Below are 19,263 nucleotides of genomic sequence, written 5' to 3' on the forward strand. Positions count from 1 at the left end.
TCTACAAACCAGAAGGAGTAGGCAAGATGTACCTGAGTGAATGGCTACCTTTGTTATGATAAATCTTTCCGCCAAAAGCTGCCCAAGCCCTACCACCATGTGGGCGGTCTCTACCAGCTGCCCGAGTTCTGCCCAAATTAATGTACAGAGACTTGTATTAGGTACAAATGCTGCTTGGCCAATGACTAGGATTCTCATCTGCTAGCTCAGTCTCAATTATCATAAATCTATATATTTTATAAGACTTATCAGCTGCCTTCCATTTGTACCCTCCCTTGCTGGTGGATCACATGGCACCGCTGGAGGAGGCAAAGGGGAAAGGGGCCACTTCCTGTTTCTCCTTGCTTAAATATGAGTCTCCTTGCTATGTCACTTCCTGCCTGGATCACCACTTCTCTACTACATTTCCCAGAATCCTCTTTGACTCCTAGTCCTGTCTAACTTGCTGCCTCATTGGCCAAACAGTACTTTATTCAACAATCAATAAGATAAACATACACAGAAGTACATTCCCCATCATACCTTCCTCCAAAAATAGCTGGCCAAAGCTTGGAAAACACCTTGAGGTCTAACCCTAACATACAGAGACACATCACTGCATCTCCAAGGTCAGGACAACGAGCTTCCACACTTCTTCCAGGAATGTAACACTAGAAGATAATTTCTTAGGGCTAGGGGTAGAAGGCCTCTGTCACCGCATTCAGCCTCGTATAAAACACAACAAATCTTATGCCAGCAGTGGTATTACAATGCCAGCCATCAGCCATCACAATTCAGCTGTGCCCAAGTGGAATGTTCTTGGCTTTGTGGATTAAAAAAACTGTTTCAGGACTTTTAAATAGAGAGGCAAAGAGAGAACTTAGTGCCTGGCATGGTAGTGCATGCCTTTAATCCCAGTGCTTGAAAGGTAGAGGCAGGTGGATCTCTGAGTTCAAGGCCAGCCTGGTCTACATAGTGAGTTCTAGGATAGCCAGGGTTATACAGAGAAACCCTGTCTCAAAACACAAATAAATAAATAAATAAATAAATAAATAAATCAATAAATAAATAGACTCAGAGACAGAAAAGGAAGAGAAAGGTTGATGGAGATGGAGCCAGACACAGCATGAATGAAAACAGTTGGTGGGAATTCTACCTAAAGCATAACCACTCTGCAGACTGAACTAGCTGGATCCCTGGTTCAAAAATGGCAAGGACAAAATATAGAAGACCTCCACTTCTCCCTCTCTCTCTTTCTTTAATTCTCTCTCCCCTCCCTCTTTCATGTGTGTGTGTGTGTGTGTGTGTGTGTGTGTGTGTGTGTGTATACTTGTGCACAAATGCACATGTCAGAGGTCAACTATTGCACCTTCGGTGACATCCATCTTATTTTTTTTGAGACATGGGGCTCACTAATTATGCAAGATCTGTTAGTCAAGAAAGCCCCAGGGGTCTGTCTACCTTCCCCAGTGCTGGGATAATAAATACACCCCACCACACTGAACTTTTTCATATGGCCTCTGGCGGTCAGACTCAGGTCATTCTGCTTACACGGCAAGCACTTTATTGACTGAGTCATCTTCTTAGCCCATGAAACTAAGGGTTTCCAGACAGGTATGGTGGTACAAGCCTAGAGGATCAAGAGTTTTGAGAATAACCTGTGCTATACAGCAAGTCCTTGTCTCAAAAAAAAAAGTTTTGAAGAAAGAAAGAAAGAACAAAAGAATTTCAAAACACCCAAAGAATCTTGTGATCAAGTGTGTGGGGCCTGTGTGCCCACACCCAGGTTGTGTACCATGAAAGTAGCCTGTTGGTGATGGTCATCAAACCTGTTTTCTTTGGACAGAAGCATGGGTGCTAGGGAGGGTGAGATTAGATCAGCTTCCTACACCTGTATCTTTCCCAGAGACCATGGCTATGGGTCTCTTTCTCTCCACCAAGAGAAAGAAGTACCCAACAAGGTGTCCTGACCAGCTATGAATACACAGAAGCCATTTGCCCCAGTCCCATATAAGGTGCTGCATATCTTTGGGGACTCTGGTAAATGTGGTTAGACAATGCAGCTATCCATGGTTTGCTCTAAAGGCTCCAGTTTCCTTTTGAGGGCCTTTGTATCCAAGGGGTCTCTTTGGAAAGCTGTAAGGAGCTTGGGTTTGCAGACAAAGTCCTAGTTGGGGCTTGTGGGACTAGAGTGCAGTAAACCAAACCACAGTACAAAGAGAAGCCCTTCCATCCAAAGGCCTGCTGTTGGCGAATCCAGGCCCTGATTGTTTTTTTTAACTCATTGGGATTTGAGGGATGTGTCTTGGAAGCCCCACGAGCCAGGACCCAGTGAACTCCCTGTGGTAACAGTGCCATAGTAGATCTGTTGGAAGACCTGTTTCTCTTGATGGAATGGAACGCCTCCCCACATGTGGATACACACATGAACACACAAACATACTTCTAGTGAAAAGTTCAGAGCCTAAAGGTGGATGCTCACTAACCAGCTGGCTGGCCTTGTTTGGGGAATGTCCTTTTAAACCAAACATTAATGTTTTCAAAACAGATTCTCCCTCTCCTTTCTGGTGAGAGTGAAATGTGGCAATCAGCTGGCTCAGGCTGTGCAGTGGGGGAGTACTGGATGTACACCCCCAATCCTCAGGGTCTAAGACTTGAGGTTCCTAAAACAGAGCAGAGTGCAATCTACCTAGCTGTATCATGTGTCCATCAATTCTGTTTCAGTAGATAAAATCCAGGTCACAAAGGTAATGAGGAACAGACCGGGGATGTAGGTCAATGGCAAAGTGCTTGCCCAGCATACACAAGCTCTGGATTCAATCTTATCACTGCTGGGAGGAAAACAAAAAAGGAAAGAAAGAAGAGATGGAAGGTGACTCTTGACTTCTTGTGTCTCACAACATAAATTATAATAAGAATAACAACCATAATGTATTTTTTGAGACAAGGTCTCAGATAGCCCAGGCTGACCTTGAACTTGCTATATATCTGTGGATGACCTTGAACTTCTGATCTTCCCAAGTGCTAAGATTACAGACATGTGCCACCACACAGATGCTTAATGTGCTTCAAGAGCTCTCAACATTGTCCTATGGGATGGGTACTCTTTTTTTTTTTTCCTTGTTTCATAAGTGAGTAAATGAAGGCATGGGAGCGATGAAGGGACTCGTCCAAATTCTTTTTTTAGTGGACTGGTCAAAGGCATTAATTAATCATTTGTTCAGCTGACTTTAAATACTTGCCCCAGGCCAGGGTCTGTGTTGGGCACAGAACATAGTTCTTTCCTTCATAAAGCTCAAGGTCGAGCAAAACAGACTAGCTGTGCATGTGTGTCTGCATGTAACAGCATCCTTTGAACAGGTTCTATTCTGGGCTACTTCAGCCTTGCTCTTTAGCTTCCCTCTTAGCCTTTCCTCTTATCCTTGGTTCATCAGAAGGGTATTGCTCCCACACCTGAATAATCAGTACAACTGTGTTTTAGATGGCCTAGGGCTGAGCACTTGATACATACTTAAACTGTTGATGAACGAATACTAATCAACTAGGAGTAACAGAAAAATGTGGTTCTGGGGCTAGGAGTACCATGCACCTTTGATTTTTAACTCTCCAAGTAGTTCAAGCCTGGCAGTTTCAGCTTGTACCAAAGTTGTGAAGGACCATAAAGGTAAGTCCTGCACAAAATTGAAAACCCTGGAGGCAGTATGATGTTGAGCAAAGAGCACAGGTTTTCTTAGATTCTGGCACCTCTGATATGTGACTTTGCCCACACATTCATCCCTAACACCCTGCTTCTTCATTTAAAAAACTGAATGCATGTGAAGTGTATGCATATATTTGTATGTATGTACAGGGTACTCATGCACGTGCGTGTGGGTGCCTTTGTGCATGGCAGAGGTCAGCCTCTGTGTCTGTACATGGGGCAGTCTTCTTCCACTGTGTATTTTGAGACAAGGTCTCTCACTGAACTTGGAGCTTGCCATTTGTCCAGACTTGCTGGCCAGAAAGCTGGTGGAGTCTGCTTGTCTCCATGCCCTGTCAGCACTAAGGTTACTGGAACACATCATCGTGTCAGGCTTTTTTTTTTTTTTTTTTTGATTTTTCAAGACAGGGTTTCTCTGTGTAGCTTTGGAGCCTATCCTGACACTCACTCTGGAGACCAGGCTGGCTTCGAACTCACAGAGATTCGCCTGCCTCTGCCTCCCGAGTGCTGGTATTAAAGGCGAGCGCCACCAACGCCCGGCTCATGTCAGGCTTTGATGTGGGTATTGGGGGATATGAACACAGTACTCCTGCTTTTGAGGCAGGCAACTTACTGATGGAGCTATCTCCCTAGTCCTCCTTCTCCTTCATCTTTGAAGAAGAGACCATATAGTCTCTTCCTGAGACAGGAAGTGTAAGTGCAAGCAAACTTCTTTAAGAAAGGATTCCCTCTTAAATATCTGTAATAGCCAGAACCTGGAAGCAACCTAGATGCCCCTCAACTGAAGAATGGATACAGAAAATGTGGGACATTTACACAATGGAGTACTACTCAGCAGAAAAAAACAACGGAATCTTGAAATTCACAGGCAAATGGTTGGAACTAGAAGAAACCATCCTGAGTGAGGTAACCCAGTCACAAAAAAAGATAAACATGGTATGTACTCACTCATATATGATTTTTATACATAGAGCAAAGGATTACCAGTCTACAGTCCACACTGCAGAGGAGCTCGGAAACAAGGAGGACCCCAAGAGAAGATTGCATGGTCCCTCAAAGAAGGGGAGGGGGACAAGAAACCCTGAGCAAAGAGGGAGCATGGGGGGGGGAGGAAGGAGGTGGGAAAGGAAGAAGGGGAGGGGGGAAGAAAACAAGAGGACCGAGACAGGGGAGGAATAGAGGAGCGCAAGAAAGGAGATACCTTGATAGATTGAGACAGTGCAGTGTATAATGGCAGCTGAAATATAGAAATTGACCTTAAAAATAACTTTATGAAGGTGATAGAGACTCTTTAAGAGGAAATGAAAAATTCTCTTAAAGAAATTGAGGAAAAGACAAACAAAAAATTGAAAGAAATCAATAAATCCCTTAAAGAGAGCCAAGAATCCATCAGGGAAATGCAAATCAAAACAACTCTGAGATACCGTCTTACTCCTGTCAGAATGGCTAAAATAAAAAACACCAATGACAGTTTATGCTGGAGAGGATGTGGAGAAAGGGGAACACTTCTCCACTGCTGGTGGGAGTGCCAACTTGTACAGCCACTTTGGAAATCAGTATGGCGATTCCTCAAGAAAATGGGAATTAGTCTACCACAAGATCCAGCAATTCTACTCTTAGGCATATACCCAAAAGAAGCACATTTATACAACAAGGACATATGCTCAACGATGTTCATAGCAGCACTATCTGTAATAGCCAGAACCTGGAAGCAGCCTAGATGTCCCTCAACAGAAGAATGGATAGAGAAAATGTAGTACATTTACACAATGGAGTACTACTCAGCAGAAAAAAAAAACAACGGAATCTTGAAATTTTCGGGAAAATGGATGGAATTCGAAGAAACCATTCTTAGGGAGGTAACCCAATCACAAAAGACAAACATGATATGTACTCACTCATATGTGGATTTTAGACATAGAGTAAAGGATTACCAGCCTACAATCCACACTGCCAGAGAAACTAGTAAACAAGGAGGACCCTAAAAGAGACAAACATTGTCCCCTGGCGAAGGGGAAAAGGTCACCATCCCCTGAGCAAATTGAGAACATGGGAAGAGGGAGGAGGGAGCTATGAGAATGAGAAGGGAAGAAGAGGAAGGATGCAGAGGTCATGAGGGAGCAGAAAGGTTGAGTCAGGTGTAGATTAGAAGAAAGGATATGTGATAGGTAGGGTTTTAGTTGGGGGGATAGGGGGAAGGGAGGGAGAAGGGAACTGGGATTGTCATGTAATTCAATCTTGTTTCTAATTCAAATAAGAAATGATAAAAAGAAAGCCAAGAATAAAAGCAATCAAATAGGTAAAGGAAATGGTTCAAGACTTGAAATAGAAACAATAAACACAGGGAATTTTGGAAATGGAAAATCTGGGGAAGGGAACAGCAACTACAGATGCAAACATCACCAACAGATTACATGAGATGGAAGATAGAATCTTGGGCATTGAAGATTCCATAGAGGAAATAGATTCATCAGTCAAAGAAAATGTTAAATCCAATACATTCCTAACACAAAACATCTAGGAAATCTGGGACACCATGAAAAGACCAAACCTAAGAATAATAGGGATAGAAGAAGGAGAAGAATCCAAGCTCAAAGGCATGGAAAACATGTTCAACAAAATCACAGAAGAAAACTTCCCCAACCTAAAGAAAAAGGACATGCCTATAAAGGTACAAGAAGCTTACAGAACACCAAATAGGCTAGACGCCCCCCTAAAAAGTCCCCTCGACACATAATAATCAAAACAGTAAACATAGAGAATAAAGAAAGAATGTTAAGAGCTGCAAAGGAAAAAGGACAAGTAACATATAAAAGCAGACTTATGAGAATTAAACCCCACTTCTCAATGGAGACTCTAAAAGCCAGAAGGTCCTGGAGAGACATTTTGCAGACACTAAGGGACCATGGATGCCAGCCCAGACTACTGTATTCAGCAAAACTTTTAATCACCATAGATTGGGAAAAATATTCCATGAAAAAACAGATTTAAACAATGTTTACCCACAAATCCAGTCCTACAGGAAGTACTAAAAGAAAAATTCCAACCCAAGGAAGTTAACTGCACCCACAAAAGCACAGGCAATAGATAATCCCATAGCAGCAAATCTTAAAGAAGGGAAACACAAACACTACCACACACTACCACCAATAACAGGAATTAAGGATCACTGGTCATTAAAATCTGTTAATATCAATGGAATCAACTCACTGATAAAAAGATACAAGCTAACAGAGTGGGTATGAAAACAGGATCCATCCTTCTGCTGCATACAAGAAATACACCTCAACTTCAACGATAGACATTACCTCAGAGTAAAGTGTTGGAAAAAGATTTCCTAAGAAACAAGCTGGTATAGCTATCCTAATTCCTAACAAAATAGACTTCAAACTGAAATTAAAAGAGATTTAAAAGAAGGACATTTCATATTCATTTAAAGGAAAAACCCATAAAGATAAAGTCTCAATTCCAAACATCTATGCCCCAAATAAAAGGACACCCACATTTGTAAAAGAAACATTGCTAAAGGTTAAACCACACATCAAACCTCACACATTAATAGTGGGAGACTTCAACATCCCACTCTCACCAATGGACGGGTGTGCCAGACAGAAACTTAACAGAGACAAGCAGATGTTATGACTCAAATGGACTTAATAGACATCTACAGAACATTTCATTCAAGCACAAAAGAACATGCCTTCTTGTCAGTACCTCATGAAACCTTCTCTGAAACTGACCACATACTTAGTCATAAAACAAATCTCAATAGATAAAAAAAAATTGGAACAACCCCCTGTATCTTATCGGATCACCATGTTTTAAAGTTAGACTTCAACAACACAAATTGCAGAAAGCCTTCAAACTCATGGAAATTGTACAAGGCTCAATTGCATCACTCCTGGGTCAAGGAAGAAATAAGAAAGAAATTGAAGACTAGAATTCAGTGAAAATGAATTGGGTAGACACAACATACCCAAACTTATGAAACACATTGAAGGCAGTGCTAAGAGGAAAGCTCATAGCACTAAGTGCCAAAAGAAGAAATTGGAGAATAGTCACACTAGAGGTCACACCTGAAAGCTCTATAACAAAAAGAAGAAAACTCACCCAGGAGGAGTAGACCCCAGGAAATAATCAAATTGAGGGCTGAAAGCAATGAAGTAGAAACAAAGAAAACAATATAAAGAATCAACGAAACAAAGAGTTGGTTCTTTGAGAAAATTAACAAGATAGACAAACCTTTATCCAAACTAACTAAAAGGCAGAGAGAAAACATGCAAAATAACAAAACCAGAAATGAAAAAGGGGACATAACAACGGACACTGAGGAAATCTAGAGAATCATCAGGTCATACTTTAAAAACATGTACTCCACAAAACTGGAAAATTTAAAGGAAATGGACAATTTCTGGATAGATATCACTTACCAAAATTAAATCAAGAACAGATAAGCAATTTAAATAGACTTGATAACTCCTAATGAAATAGAAGCAGCCATCAAAAGTCTCCCAACCAAAAACAGCCCAGGACCAGATGGTTTCAGTGCATAATTCTACCAGAAATTCAAAGAAGAGCTAATACCAATACTCCTTAAATTGTTCCATACAATAGAAGCAGAAGGGTCATTGCCAAACCCTTTTTATGAGGTTATAATTTCCCTGGTACCCAAAGACACAACTAAGAAAGAGAACTATAGACCAGTCTCCCTCATGAACATTGATGCAAAAATACTCAATAAAATACTGGCAAATGGAATCCAAGACCACATCAGAAAAATTGTACACTATAATCAAGTAGGCTTCATCCCAGAGATGCAGTGATGATTTAACATATGACAATATGTCAATGTAATCCACCATATAAGCAAAGTGAAAAACAAAAACCACATGATCATCTCACTAGATGCTGAAAAAGTCTTTGACAAAATCCAACACCCCTTCATGATAAAGGTCTTGGAAAGATCAGGGATAACTGGAACATACCTAAACATAATAAAGGCAACATACAGCAAGCCAACAGCCAACATCAAATTAAATGGAGAGAAACTCAACGAGATTCTTCTAAAATCAGGAACAAAACAAGGTTGTCCACTCTCTCCATATCTCTTCAATATTGTACTTGAAGTCCTAGCTAGAGCAATAAGACAACAAAAGGAGATCAAGGGGATACAAATTGGAAAGGAAGAAGTCAAACTTTCACTATTTGCTGATGATATGATAGTTTTAATAAGTAACCCGAAAAATTCCACCAGGGAACTCCTATAGCTGCTAAACACCTTCAGCAAAGTGACAGGATACAAGATTAACTCAAAAAAATCAGTAGCCCTCCTACATATAGACAATAAATGGGCTGAGAAAGAAATCAGAGAAGCATCAGCCACAAATAACATAAAATATTTTGGGGGTAACTCTAATCAAACAAGTGAAAGAACTGTATGATAAGAACTTTGAGTCTTTAAAGAAAGAAATTAAAGAAAGTATCAGAAAATGGAAAGATCTCCCATGCTCTTGGATAGGTAGGACCAACACAGTAAAAATGGCAATCTTACCAAAAGCAATTTACAGATTCAATGCAATCCCCATCAGAATTCCAATACAATTCTTCACAGACCTCGAAAGAACAATACTCAACTTCATATGGAAGAACAAAAAACCCAGGATAGCTAAAACAATCCTGTATAATAAAGGAACTTCTGTAGGTACCACCATCTCTCCCTGACTTCAAGCTGTACTATAGAGCTATAGTAATAAAAACAGCAGAGTATTTGCATAAAAACAGACAGGTGGATCAATGGAATCAGATTGAAGACCCTGATGTAAATCATACTTATGAACACCTGACTTTTTTTTTTTTTGGTTTTTTGAGACAGGGATTCTCTGTGTAGCTTTGGAGCCTATCCTGGCACTTGCTCTGGAGACCACGCTGGCCTTGAACTCACATCGATCCACCTGCCTCTGCCTCCCGAGTGCTGGGATTAAAGGCGTGCGCCACCAACGTCTGGCTGAACACCTGATTTTTGACAAAGAAGCCAAAATTATAAAATGGAAAAAATAAAGCATCTTCAACAAGTGGTGCTAGCATAACTGGATGTTTGAATGTAGAAGAATGCAAATACATGCATATATATAACCCTGCACAAATTCAAGTCCAAATGGATCAAAGATCTGAACATAAATCCAGTTACACTGAACCTCTTAGAAGAGAAAGTGGGAAATAGCCTCGAATGCATTGGCACAGGAAACTACTTCCTGAATATAACACCAACAGCACAGACACTAAGATTGATAATTAATAAATGGGACCTCCTGAAACTGAGAAGCTTCTGTAAAGCAATGGACATGGTCAATAAGACAAAACAGCACCTAAAGAATGGAAAAGATCTTCACCAACCCAACATATGACAGAGGGCTGATCTCCAAAATACACAAAGAACTCAAGAAACTAGACATCAAAATACCAAATAATCCAATTAAAAATGGGGTACAGATTTAAACAGAGAATTCTTAACAGAAGAATCTCAAATAGTGGAGAAACACTTAGAGAATTGCTCACCATCCTTAGCTATCAGGGAAATGCAAATCAAAATGACTCTGAGATACCATCTTACACCTGTCAGAATGGCTAACATCAAAAAACGCAAGCAATAGTCTATGTTGGAGAGGGCGTGGAATAAGGGGAACACTCCTTCATTACTGCATGTATTTCTGTGTGAAGGTGTCTGATCCTCTAGATCAGTCCTAGTGCATACTTGTCCAGCCACTTTGGAAGTAAGTATGGCAGTTTCTTAGAAAATTGGGAATCAATCTACCTCAAGGCCCAGCTATACCAATTTTGGACATATACCCATAGGATGCTCAATCATGCCACAAGGATACTTGCTCACCTGTGTTCATAGCATCATTATTCATAGTAGCCAGAACCTGGAAACAACCTAGATGTCCCTCAACTGTAGAATGGATACAGAAAATGTGGTACATTTACACAATGGAGTATTACTCAGCAGAAAAAAAACACACAAAAAAAGAAGAAACAATGACATCTGGGGCTGGAGAGATGGCTCAGAGGTTAAGAGCACTGGCTGCTCTTCCAGAGGTCCTGAATTCAATTTCCAGCAACCACATGGTGGCTCACAACCATCTGTAATGAGATCTGGTGCCTTCTTCCCTCTTCTGACGTGGAGGCAAATGTGCAAGTAGAACATTGTATACATAATAAATCAATTAATTAATTAAAAAAGAAACAATGACATCAAGAAATTTCCAGGCAAATGTATGGAACTAGAAAAAAATCATCCTGAGTGAGGTAACCCAGACCCAGGGAGACAAACATGGTATGTACTCACTCAAAAGTGGATATTAGATATAAAGCAAAGGATAACCAGGCTACAATCCACTGCTCTAGAGAAGCTAGGTAAGGAGGACCCTAAGAAAGACATATGGATTTCCTTGGGAAGGGGAAATAGATGAGACCTCCTGGGCAAACTGGGGGTGGTGGTGGGAACATGAAGAATCAGGTTGGTCGAGTTGGGGTCCGGATGGAGGGGGAAAGTAATGAAAGAGATATCTTGATAGAGGGGGCCATTTTGGGGTTAACAAGAAACCTGGTGCCAGGGAAACTCTCAGGTGTCCAGAAGGATGACCTTAGCTAAGACTCTTAGCAATAATGGAGAGGGTGTCTTCGCTTAATCAGATTGGTGACTACCCTAATTGTTATCAGAGAGCCTTCATCCATTAACTGATGGGAGCATATGCAGAGATCCGCAGCCAAGCACTAGGCTGGGAGTCAGTCAGAGAGAGGGAGGAAGGATTATATGAGCTGGGGGGGGGGGCTCAAGATCATGATGGGGAAACCCACACAGACAACCTACCTGAGCTCTGGAACTCACAGACTTTGGACGGATAGCTAGAGAGCCTGCATGGGACTGACCTAGGCCTTCTTCATGTGGATGACAGTTGTGTAGCTTGATCTGTTTGTGGGGCCCCTAGCAGTGGGACCAGGATCTGTGTATGAGATGGCTTTTTGGAACCTGTTCTCCATGCTGGGATGCCTCACCTAGCCTTGATGCAGCAGGAGGAGCTTGGTCCTGCCTCAATGTGGTGTGACATGCCTTGTTGACTCCTCATGGGAAGTTTGCCCTTTCTGAAGGAGGAGTGTATGGGGGGGAGATAGACAGGAGGTGGGGAAGAGAGGAGGGAGAGGAAACCATGGTTCATATGTAAAGTGAGTGAAAAAATTTAATAGAAAAAAAAGAAAGAAAAGATGGGGGCTAGAGCAATGGCTCAGTGGTTAAGAGCACTGGCTGCTCATTCAGAGGATCCAGGATCAATCCCCAGCACCCACATGACAACTCACAATTGTCTGTGACTTCTGTTCTAGGGGATCAGACACCCGCACACAGAAATACATGCAGGCAAAACACCAATGCACATAAAATAAAAAAGTTTAAAAATGGAATACTATCAAATAGGTAAATATTTTGGAGTTTACCGTTCAGCTCGTTCGTTTAAAATTGAAGAAGCAGGAGATGGTAAGATGGCTCAGTGGGTAAAGATACTAGTCAAGCCTGGTAAGCGGAGACTGATCCCTGTTAGCTACACCGTGGAAGGGGAGAACTGACCCCCGCAAGTTGTCTTCTGAAGTCTACACACTGGTGCTGCAAACATGCATATGCACACGTGCTAAATAAATCAAGGATTCAAGAATATGAATAAAAACTAAAAATTGAAGAAGCAGAAGCCTGGGTGATTTCTGTCCTTCACTTTTGCAAGGCTGCATCACTTCCTGATGGAATAATAGGCAGGTTTTGCCTGTGTTTACCGCTAAACTGGGTCATCTCTAGTCAGATACTGGGTGGAGCCGGTCTGAGGTTTGCTCTGACCTCACTGCTCTCAGCTGCTTTTGCTTCTTTATTTTTCTGGTGATGAGGTGACCTGTTAACTGGTTGCTCTAATAGAGATACCTTTGAGTTACTACAAAATCCCCATTGTTTTCTGGAGCAATTTTAGACTTCTTCCACCATATACAGACAGTTTCGGTCTTTGAGCCACTTTCATCCTAGGTGAAACTGTAACAGCAGCAGGCAGGGAAAGTAGCCTGTTTCTCTCAAGGTGGTACCTTTTCATGAGGAAGTCGCTGAGTGTGGCAGGCCCTTCATGTGGTTTTGGCTTCTCTCTCTCTCTCTCTCTCTCTCTCTCTCTCTCTCTCTCTCTCTCTCTCTGCTTGGCTTGATTTCTGGCTTGGCTTGCTTCTCTTGCATGGAACCTGTGACCCAGAAATAAGCAGGGGAAAAAGCAATCAAGGTCCTGGGGTTCTGGACCTAATGGCTGGTGGACAGAGCCGCCACTGTTTGCAGAGGGGCTGGGTGGAGAAAGGATGGCAGCCTCTGACTTCCTGGCTGTATTCACCAGGGTTTTAGCTTCAGCAATCCAGAGCTCAGGGAATGCAGGGATGAGGTGGGGCAGGCCTTGGTGGCCTTTCTTTATGAAACACTGTGAGTCACAGGAGTAAGAACCCTGTTTCCTGGGCTGCATCCATCTCTCTCTGTTAGGGTGTGGGGGAGAAGATGGGTTGTGAATCTAGCTTTTCTTTTTTGGGGGGGGCGGAGCAGTTTGTAATAAGTCTGTCCCAACAGGAAGCAGACCTGTGATATACATCACACTGCCATTTGGGAAATCTGAGAATCTTTTCATTTACTTACTGATTTGTAAATTTTCTTTGGAATGGAGAAATATCTATTCTACAAATTAACCAGATGTTTTTTTCTCTTTTTAAAAAAATCTGGAATGCATCATGAATTTGCACATCATCCTTGTGCAGGGGCCATGCTAATCTTCTCTGTATTGGTCCAATTTTATTAAGTGTGCGGCCACAGAGAGCACAACCTTTTATTATTAAATTGTAAGAGTTCTTTTCACACTCTGGATACAAGTCCTTTATTACATACATTTTTACATACAGGTTTATTTTTAAGAGAGAGAGAGAGAGAGAGAGAGAGAGAGAGAGAGAGAGAGAGAGAGAATAAGAGGTGTGTGTGTGTGTGTGTGTGTGTGTGTGTGTGTGTGTGTGTGTGTGTAGATGACATCAGAGGCCAGAAGTGGGCATCAGATCTCCAGGAGCTGTGGTTACAGATGGTTGTGAGCTGCTGAACATGGATTCTTGGAACCAAACTCAGGTCCTCTGCAAGAGCAGTGTTTGCTTTTAATGAATCAGCCATCTCCTACCCTCCTTTGTGATATACATGATTTGCAAATTCTTTGCTTCAGGGTATTTTTTTTTCTTTTTTGTCTTCTTGGCTATTTACTTATTCTACTTATTTGTTTCTTTCTTTGTTTCCTTTGTCCCTTCCTTCCTTCCTTCCTTCCATCCTTTCTCTCTTTCTCTCTCTTCTTTCCTTCTTTCTTTCTTCTACTCTCATCCTCTTCTTCTTCCTTGGTTTTTAGAGACAGGTTTTCTCTGTGCAGCCCTGGCCATCCTGGAACTCACTTTGTAGACTAGGCTAGCCTTGAACTCAGAGATCTGCCTGCATCTGCTTCCCAAGTGCTGGGATTAAAGGTGTGCACCATAGGTGGAGAGGTGCTACCAAGGAGTTCTGTGGCTATTGAGGCTGCACCACAGCTAAAAGTAAGTTTGGGACTGGAGATGTGGCTCAGTGTGACATCCCTCACCTAGTGTGCAAGAGGCCTGGGGTTCTACCAACAACACCAAAACAAAAACTGGCTGTGTAACAGTGTAACAAGGCCTATGAAATTAAATTTTATCCAGGAAGTTCTGTGCCAGAGTGAAAAGCAGACTGTAAAGAACTGGCCAAAGGAGGAGCTGTCTTACAGGAAAAGATTAATTTCATAGTTCTGGTTAACTTATCTATCTCATCACCAAGTCTACATGTGCAGACTATAAATCATATGCTGGCCTTTGTTTTCTCCTCTGAGGCAAGCTCTTATGCATCTCCAACTAGCCATGCGTCAGACTCCTTGAATTCCAGACCATCCATCCTCTACCAAATGGTGGGATTACAGGTGTGGCTAACACACCCAGTTTATGCAATGTCAGGAACCAAACCCAGGAGACACAGCTACACCCCAGCATCTTATGTAGGTTTTTGTTTAATCCTTTCTGTAAATTACAATATTGCTACAGACAAGGTAGATATAAGCTAAGAATCTTTCCTTTTGGGTCCAAAACTGCAAAGAAAACCATTCTTTTTACTGATTCAGGTCTTCCAACTTCTGGCTTAGTGAAGTGGGGCATGGGACATGAGGTTCTGGTAACAGCTGTGAACGGAGAGTCTGAGAGGCAAGGTAGAGTTGGGAGAGGGAGCTGTGGAGAGAAGGGGCCCAAGGAGATCCGAATCTTTCCCTGTATTTGGGGACAGGGTCTACCATGGCTCTCCCAGGCCCTACCCTGGAGCTATGAACAAATAGACTGGATCTGTACCAGCAGCTGCTCAAGGAAAACCCCTCAAAGGTGTCAGGGTGAATCAGCCCTGGCACAGCGATTTATTTAGTTATTTAGTTTTGAGAAAGGAATTGTTTGTGTAGTCCAGGCTGGCCTAATATTAGGAATCCTCCTGCTTCTGCTTCCTGAGTTCTGGGATTGCAGGCATGGGCTGCTGCATCTGCCTGCCCTTTTATCTTGCAAACATTGAGCAGGAGTTGCCAGCCTGGGCTACCCATACTTCTTGTAAGAATGAAGTGTGTTGGGAGCCTGTGCTATAATAGGAATAAACCCATCCTTTCTCCACCCCTCCCCCAATTCCCTCTATACTGAGTAGGTCACACATAGAGATTCTTGTCTTTTGGGGGTGGGGGAGCTCTGAAGACTTGTATCAGGTTTACCAACACAGCCCTTATGAAAATAGCCAGCCACAAGCAGGAGCAGCAGTGCTGCCTGAGACCCATGGCACTTGCCAGGCCCCTCCTGACCAGCTTGCCTGATTTCTGTCACCATGCCACCTTGGACTCTGTCTATGGGTTCTGCTACCCACTGGGAGGGATGGACAAAGTCTGTTTATCCTGACGCTTGGCAGCAGGTACAGGTGAAACGGCCTGAGAACAAAGGTGCATTCTGACATCCCAGAACCAGTTGTCAGAGGAACACAGCCACAAGGTGACAAAGCAGCCGATAAACAGGGAAGCACACACAAGCCAGAGCCAGGGACAGTCCCCGAGTCTTCCTCTGTTTACTGGCAAAAGCCATACTTTCTGAAGACTGGCTGAAAATAGAATCTCCCTGGGCCTGGCTGGCACAGTCTTTGGAACCATGAGGGCAAATCTGAGTGCTGAGGGATTTAGTTAATATTCAAGCCATCTTGCCAGCCAAGCTGCCAATTCAACATCTTGGGGTCTATTGTTTTAGTCTAATGACTCAAGGGAGGACACAAGTGTCTCACCCTGGCCACCAATAGTATCCTAGGGAAGAGCCATCCTGGAAGGAATGAAGATAATCTGAAGAGACACCTGTCCCCTCCTCTCTGTCTAGCAGACTACTGGACCTGAAGAAAGTGTAACTTTCCTAGGAGTTGAGAAGGAAAAGGCTGGGGTGCTGGTGCCAGCCAGAGGGCCCATTTGTCTTCTGGAAATAAATCTCACAGTCTGACAACCTATCAGCTCACTTTGCAGGCAAAAGACTGGAGTCCAGACAGGGATGATGGGCAGGACCATACCTTGACCCAACTCCTTAGCTGAGCAGACCTCTTGCCCTCCATTTAAACCCGAGCCTCATGTCAGGTCCCTAGCGGTGGACTTTTGAGCTGTCACAGGACTTCTGGTTCCTCTTCCTGATGTGGCAGCACTCAACAACCTCCTGTTCCTGCTTTTCATCAGTACTTGTCTGTTTACTTGCTTATTGGGATGAGTGGCTGAGCACAGCTCGTTCGGATTGCCAGGGCTCAGGCTGACCTGAACAATTCCAGTAACCAGGGTAGAATGAAACAAACTGCCCATTACTCCAGGTCTGTCCCTTGGCTAGGTCTGCCTAGACCCCCAGAGGAAATAATCTGTTCAGCCAGAAGATGAAGTTGTTGGAGTAGCCAGCCCCATACTGGCTTAGTCAGTGGCCCTATTTCCTCCCCATCCTCGGAAGCTCCCTATGAACTTGGAATGGGGCCCATGTTCCTCTGGAAACTTGGCCCACCTTGGGGCTATGAGTGAAACCAGTGTCAGGATGCCAGGAAGGGTGGCACAAGGCTGGTGCCTCCAGGGGCACAGGCCCTTTATGCAGGTTCTGTCTGAGGGAGTGGTCCCACACTCACCCTCCTTATCCCTAGACTCCCAGCTTCAGAAGAGGACAAATGCAGCTAGGATGGGACAGCAGTCCCATCTTAGGCTGCTGAAATGTCTTTCCAGCAGGTTGGCCCACAGGACACAGGACTCCCTGGAATCCTCTGAAGCACAGAGCCTAGGAGAATGTGGATCAGGTTCACATGAAGCTACCTCAGTGTTTCTAGTTTGTGGACTAAGGCCAAGCATACCTAATGGTGTTCTGTGAGGAAAGAGGACACGCAAGAGCCAGCCCATGCCCATGCCCTGCCCTTGCCTGTCCTCTCTGCTCCTTCAGCCTCAGGACAGGAGGCACTGGAGTTTACTCAGGAATAGGCACCGAAGGACTAAATCATGACCTGGAGATAGAGTATGACCACCAGGGAAGGTCTCAGTGAAAATCACCCATTGTCACACAGATTGTTTAGCGCACTCAGGGTCCCTCCTTCCCCAACAGAAGCTCCTAATCCCAAGTCCCACAGAGCCTTGCCTCTCTCTGTTCCTGCACAGACACCACCCTGTGGGTAACTTAGCTATGGGATAGGATAGACTCTCCTTTCCCAGGGTGATCACAGACTCTTCCAGCCCAGAGTCCAGAGACAGAAAACCCTCACCTTGTATTTTTACATTTTGTCCCCTTAAAGTGAAAAATAATTTGGTTCAAGGTCATATAGCTGGAGCTACAGAATGTCAAGGACAGTATTAGACATAACTGATTAAGTCAAATAAATAGGAATAAGTCCATGCAAGCATGAATAAATATGCACAAAAACAAGTGGCTGTGGAAGGAAAGCATTTATTTTCTAGAATCATCTCAGATTGTGGCTAGTGACGGTCTGGAGATCTGTGCTAAACTCAGTGGGTAAAAGTTTGTATTATCTCCAAGTACATCCCTCCAAATGTTTATTAACTATAAAAGGGAAAATACTAACAATAATAGTGGCAAATCCAGCAGACACCAACTTATCCAAATGATTGATGTTAACATCACCAGTGATTAAGAAAGTGTCAGCATTATATACCTGCCGTGAGGCTGGGAAAATGTAACACTTCTGTTGCATTCTTACCCCAAACTGCATAGCACAATCTGATCATGAGAAAAATTACGCAAACTCAAGTTGAAGGACATTCATTAAAACAACACATACAAAATACATTATGGTCACAAATGATCAGGAAAGGCAGAAAAACTGTCTCCTATTAGAGACTGAGATGTGACAGCTGAGTGTAGTGGGATGGGATGATGGACTGGATCAGAACACAGAAATAGGACTAGTAGTACTTTGACCAATGCTAATTTCCTGGTTTTGATAAAGACACTATGTGTAATTTAAATTGATAACACCAGATCTGGGTGTGGCGGCACATGTCTGCAAGCCCAGCACTGGGGGCCAGAGTTAAGAGGAGCCCAACCTGGATTATACACTGAGTTCCAGGTCAGCCTGAGTTTTAGAGTGAAACCCTGTGGGAGAAAAACAATAAATAAATTGCTAAGGTCAGAGCTAGCTAGCTGGCCGAAGTTATTTCAAAGTAAGGATAAGAAATTTGATTCTTGCACTGTGTTAAATATGTGAGGTCTTATCTACGTGGGTTTGATTACAAAACTAATAAAGTATTCTCTAAATAAAAAATAAAAAAACACAAAAAAAGAAATTTGATTCTTAGTAACTACACAGGCGTGTACCTCACACACAACCCTAAAGGGAGAAAATTACCTTATCTGTGGAAGCACACAGAGACAGGTGTGTTCACATGAGAGTCACAGTCCGGACCCCAGATTCCTATCTCCTGGCTTTTATGAAAGGTATTTTTCCTAGACTCCTGTCCTCGTGTGGGAGGGTCCAGGGACAGTCAGATGGACTTTTCTCTTCTGAAGGATGTCAGGGTGTGGAGCACAAGGCAGAGGCACATTCTGAGGACATTCCTAGCCTTGTCAGCTAGGATGTAGGGACCTGTCAGGGGCCCTGGGCTCAGCCTGTAAGGATGAGGTCATTTGTTCACTGTCCCTGGCTAAGTCAGCATGGGTTCTGGCACACATCTTGCTCTCAGAGTCTTGTCACTACAGGGTTCAGCTTTCATCCATCAAAGTTCATCACCTTTTCTATCTGCCACAACTCAAGCCTGGGGGAAAGCTCCCCAGATGCCCACGATGCCCAGACAGAGGTGCAGGCAAGAGTGTGATCAGGGTCTGTCCTTAATGCTACTCACTGCTCACCTGTGATGCCATAAGTGATAGAGCTCATCCACATGAGGCCACCTCTCTGGAAATAGACGCTATTCATCCTCTCTTTAAGAAATTGTATAAGAGGGTTGGAGAGATGGCTT

The 19,263-nt window shown here is 43.2% G+C and overlaps 1 protein-coding gene and 1 non-coding gene across 4 annotated transcripts in view; both read right to left on the reverse strand.

Moving 5' to 3' along the window:
- Nucleotides 1–19,263, reverse strand: part of LOC100762019 (solute carrier family 22 member 4) — a 54,295-nt gene that overhangs the window by 30,693 nt on the left and 4,339 nt on the right. The gene's annotated exons all lie outside the window — the stretch shown is intronic.
- On the reverse strand, nt 13,454–13,560 carry LOC113836863. Its single transcript, XR_003487381.1, has one exon. It is a non-coding gene; the product is annotated as a U6 spliceosomal RNA (small nuclear RNA).

Source organism: Cricetulus griseus, chromosome 7 (assembly GCF_003668045.3).
Source record: "Cricetulus griseus strain 17A/GY chromosome 7, alternate assembly CriGri-PICRH-1.0, whole genome shotgun sequence".
In the NCBI taxonomy this organism is placed as follows: domain Eukaryota; kingdom Metazoa; phylum Chordata; class Mammalia; order Rodentia; family Cricetidae; genus Cricetulus; species Cricetulus griseus.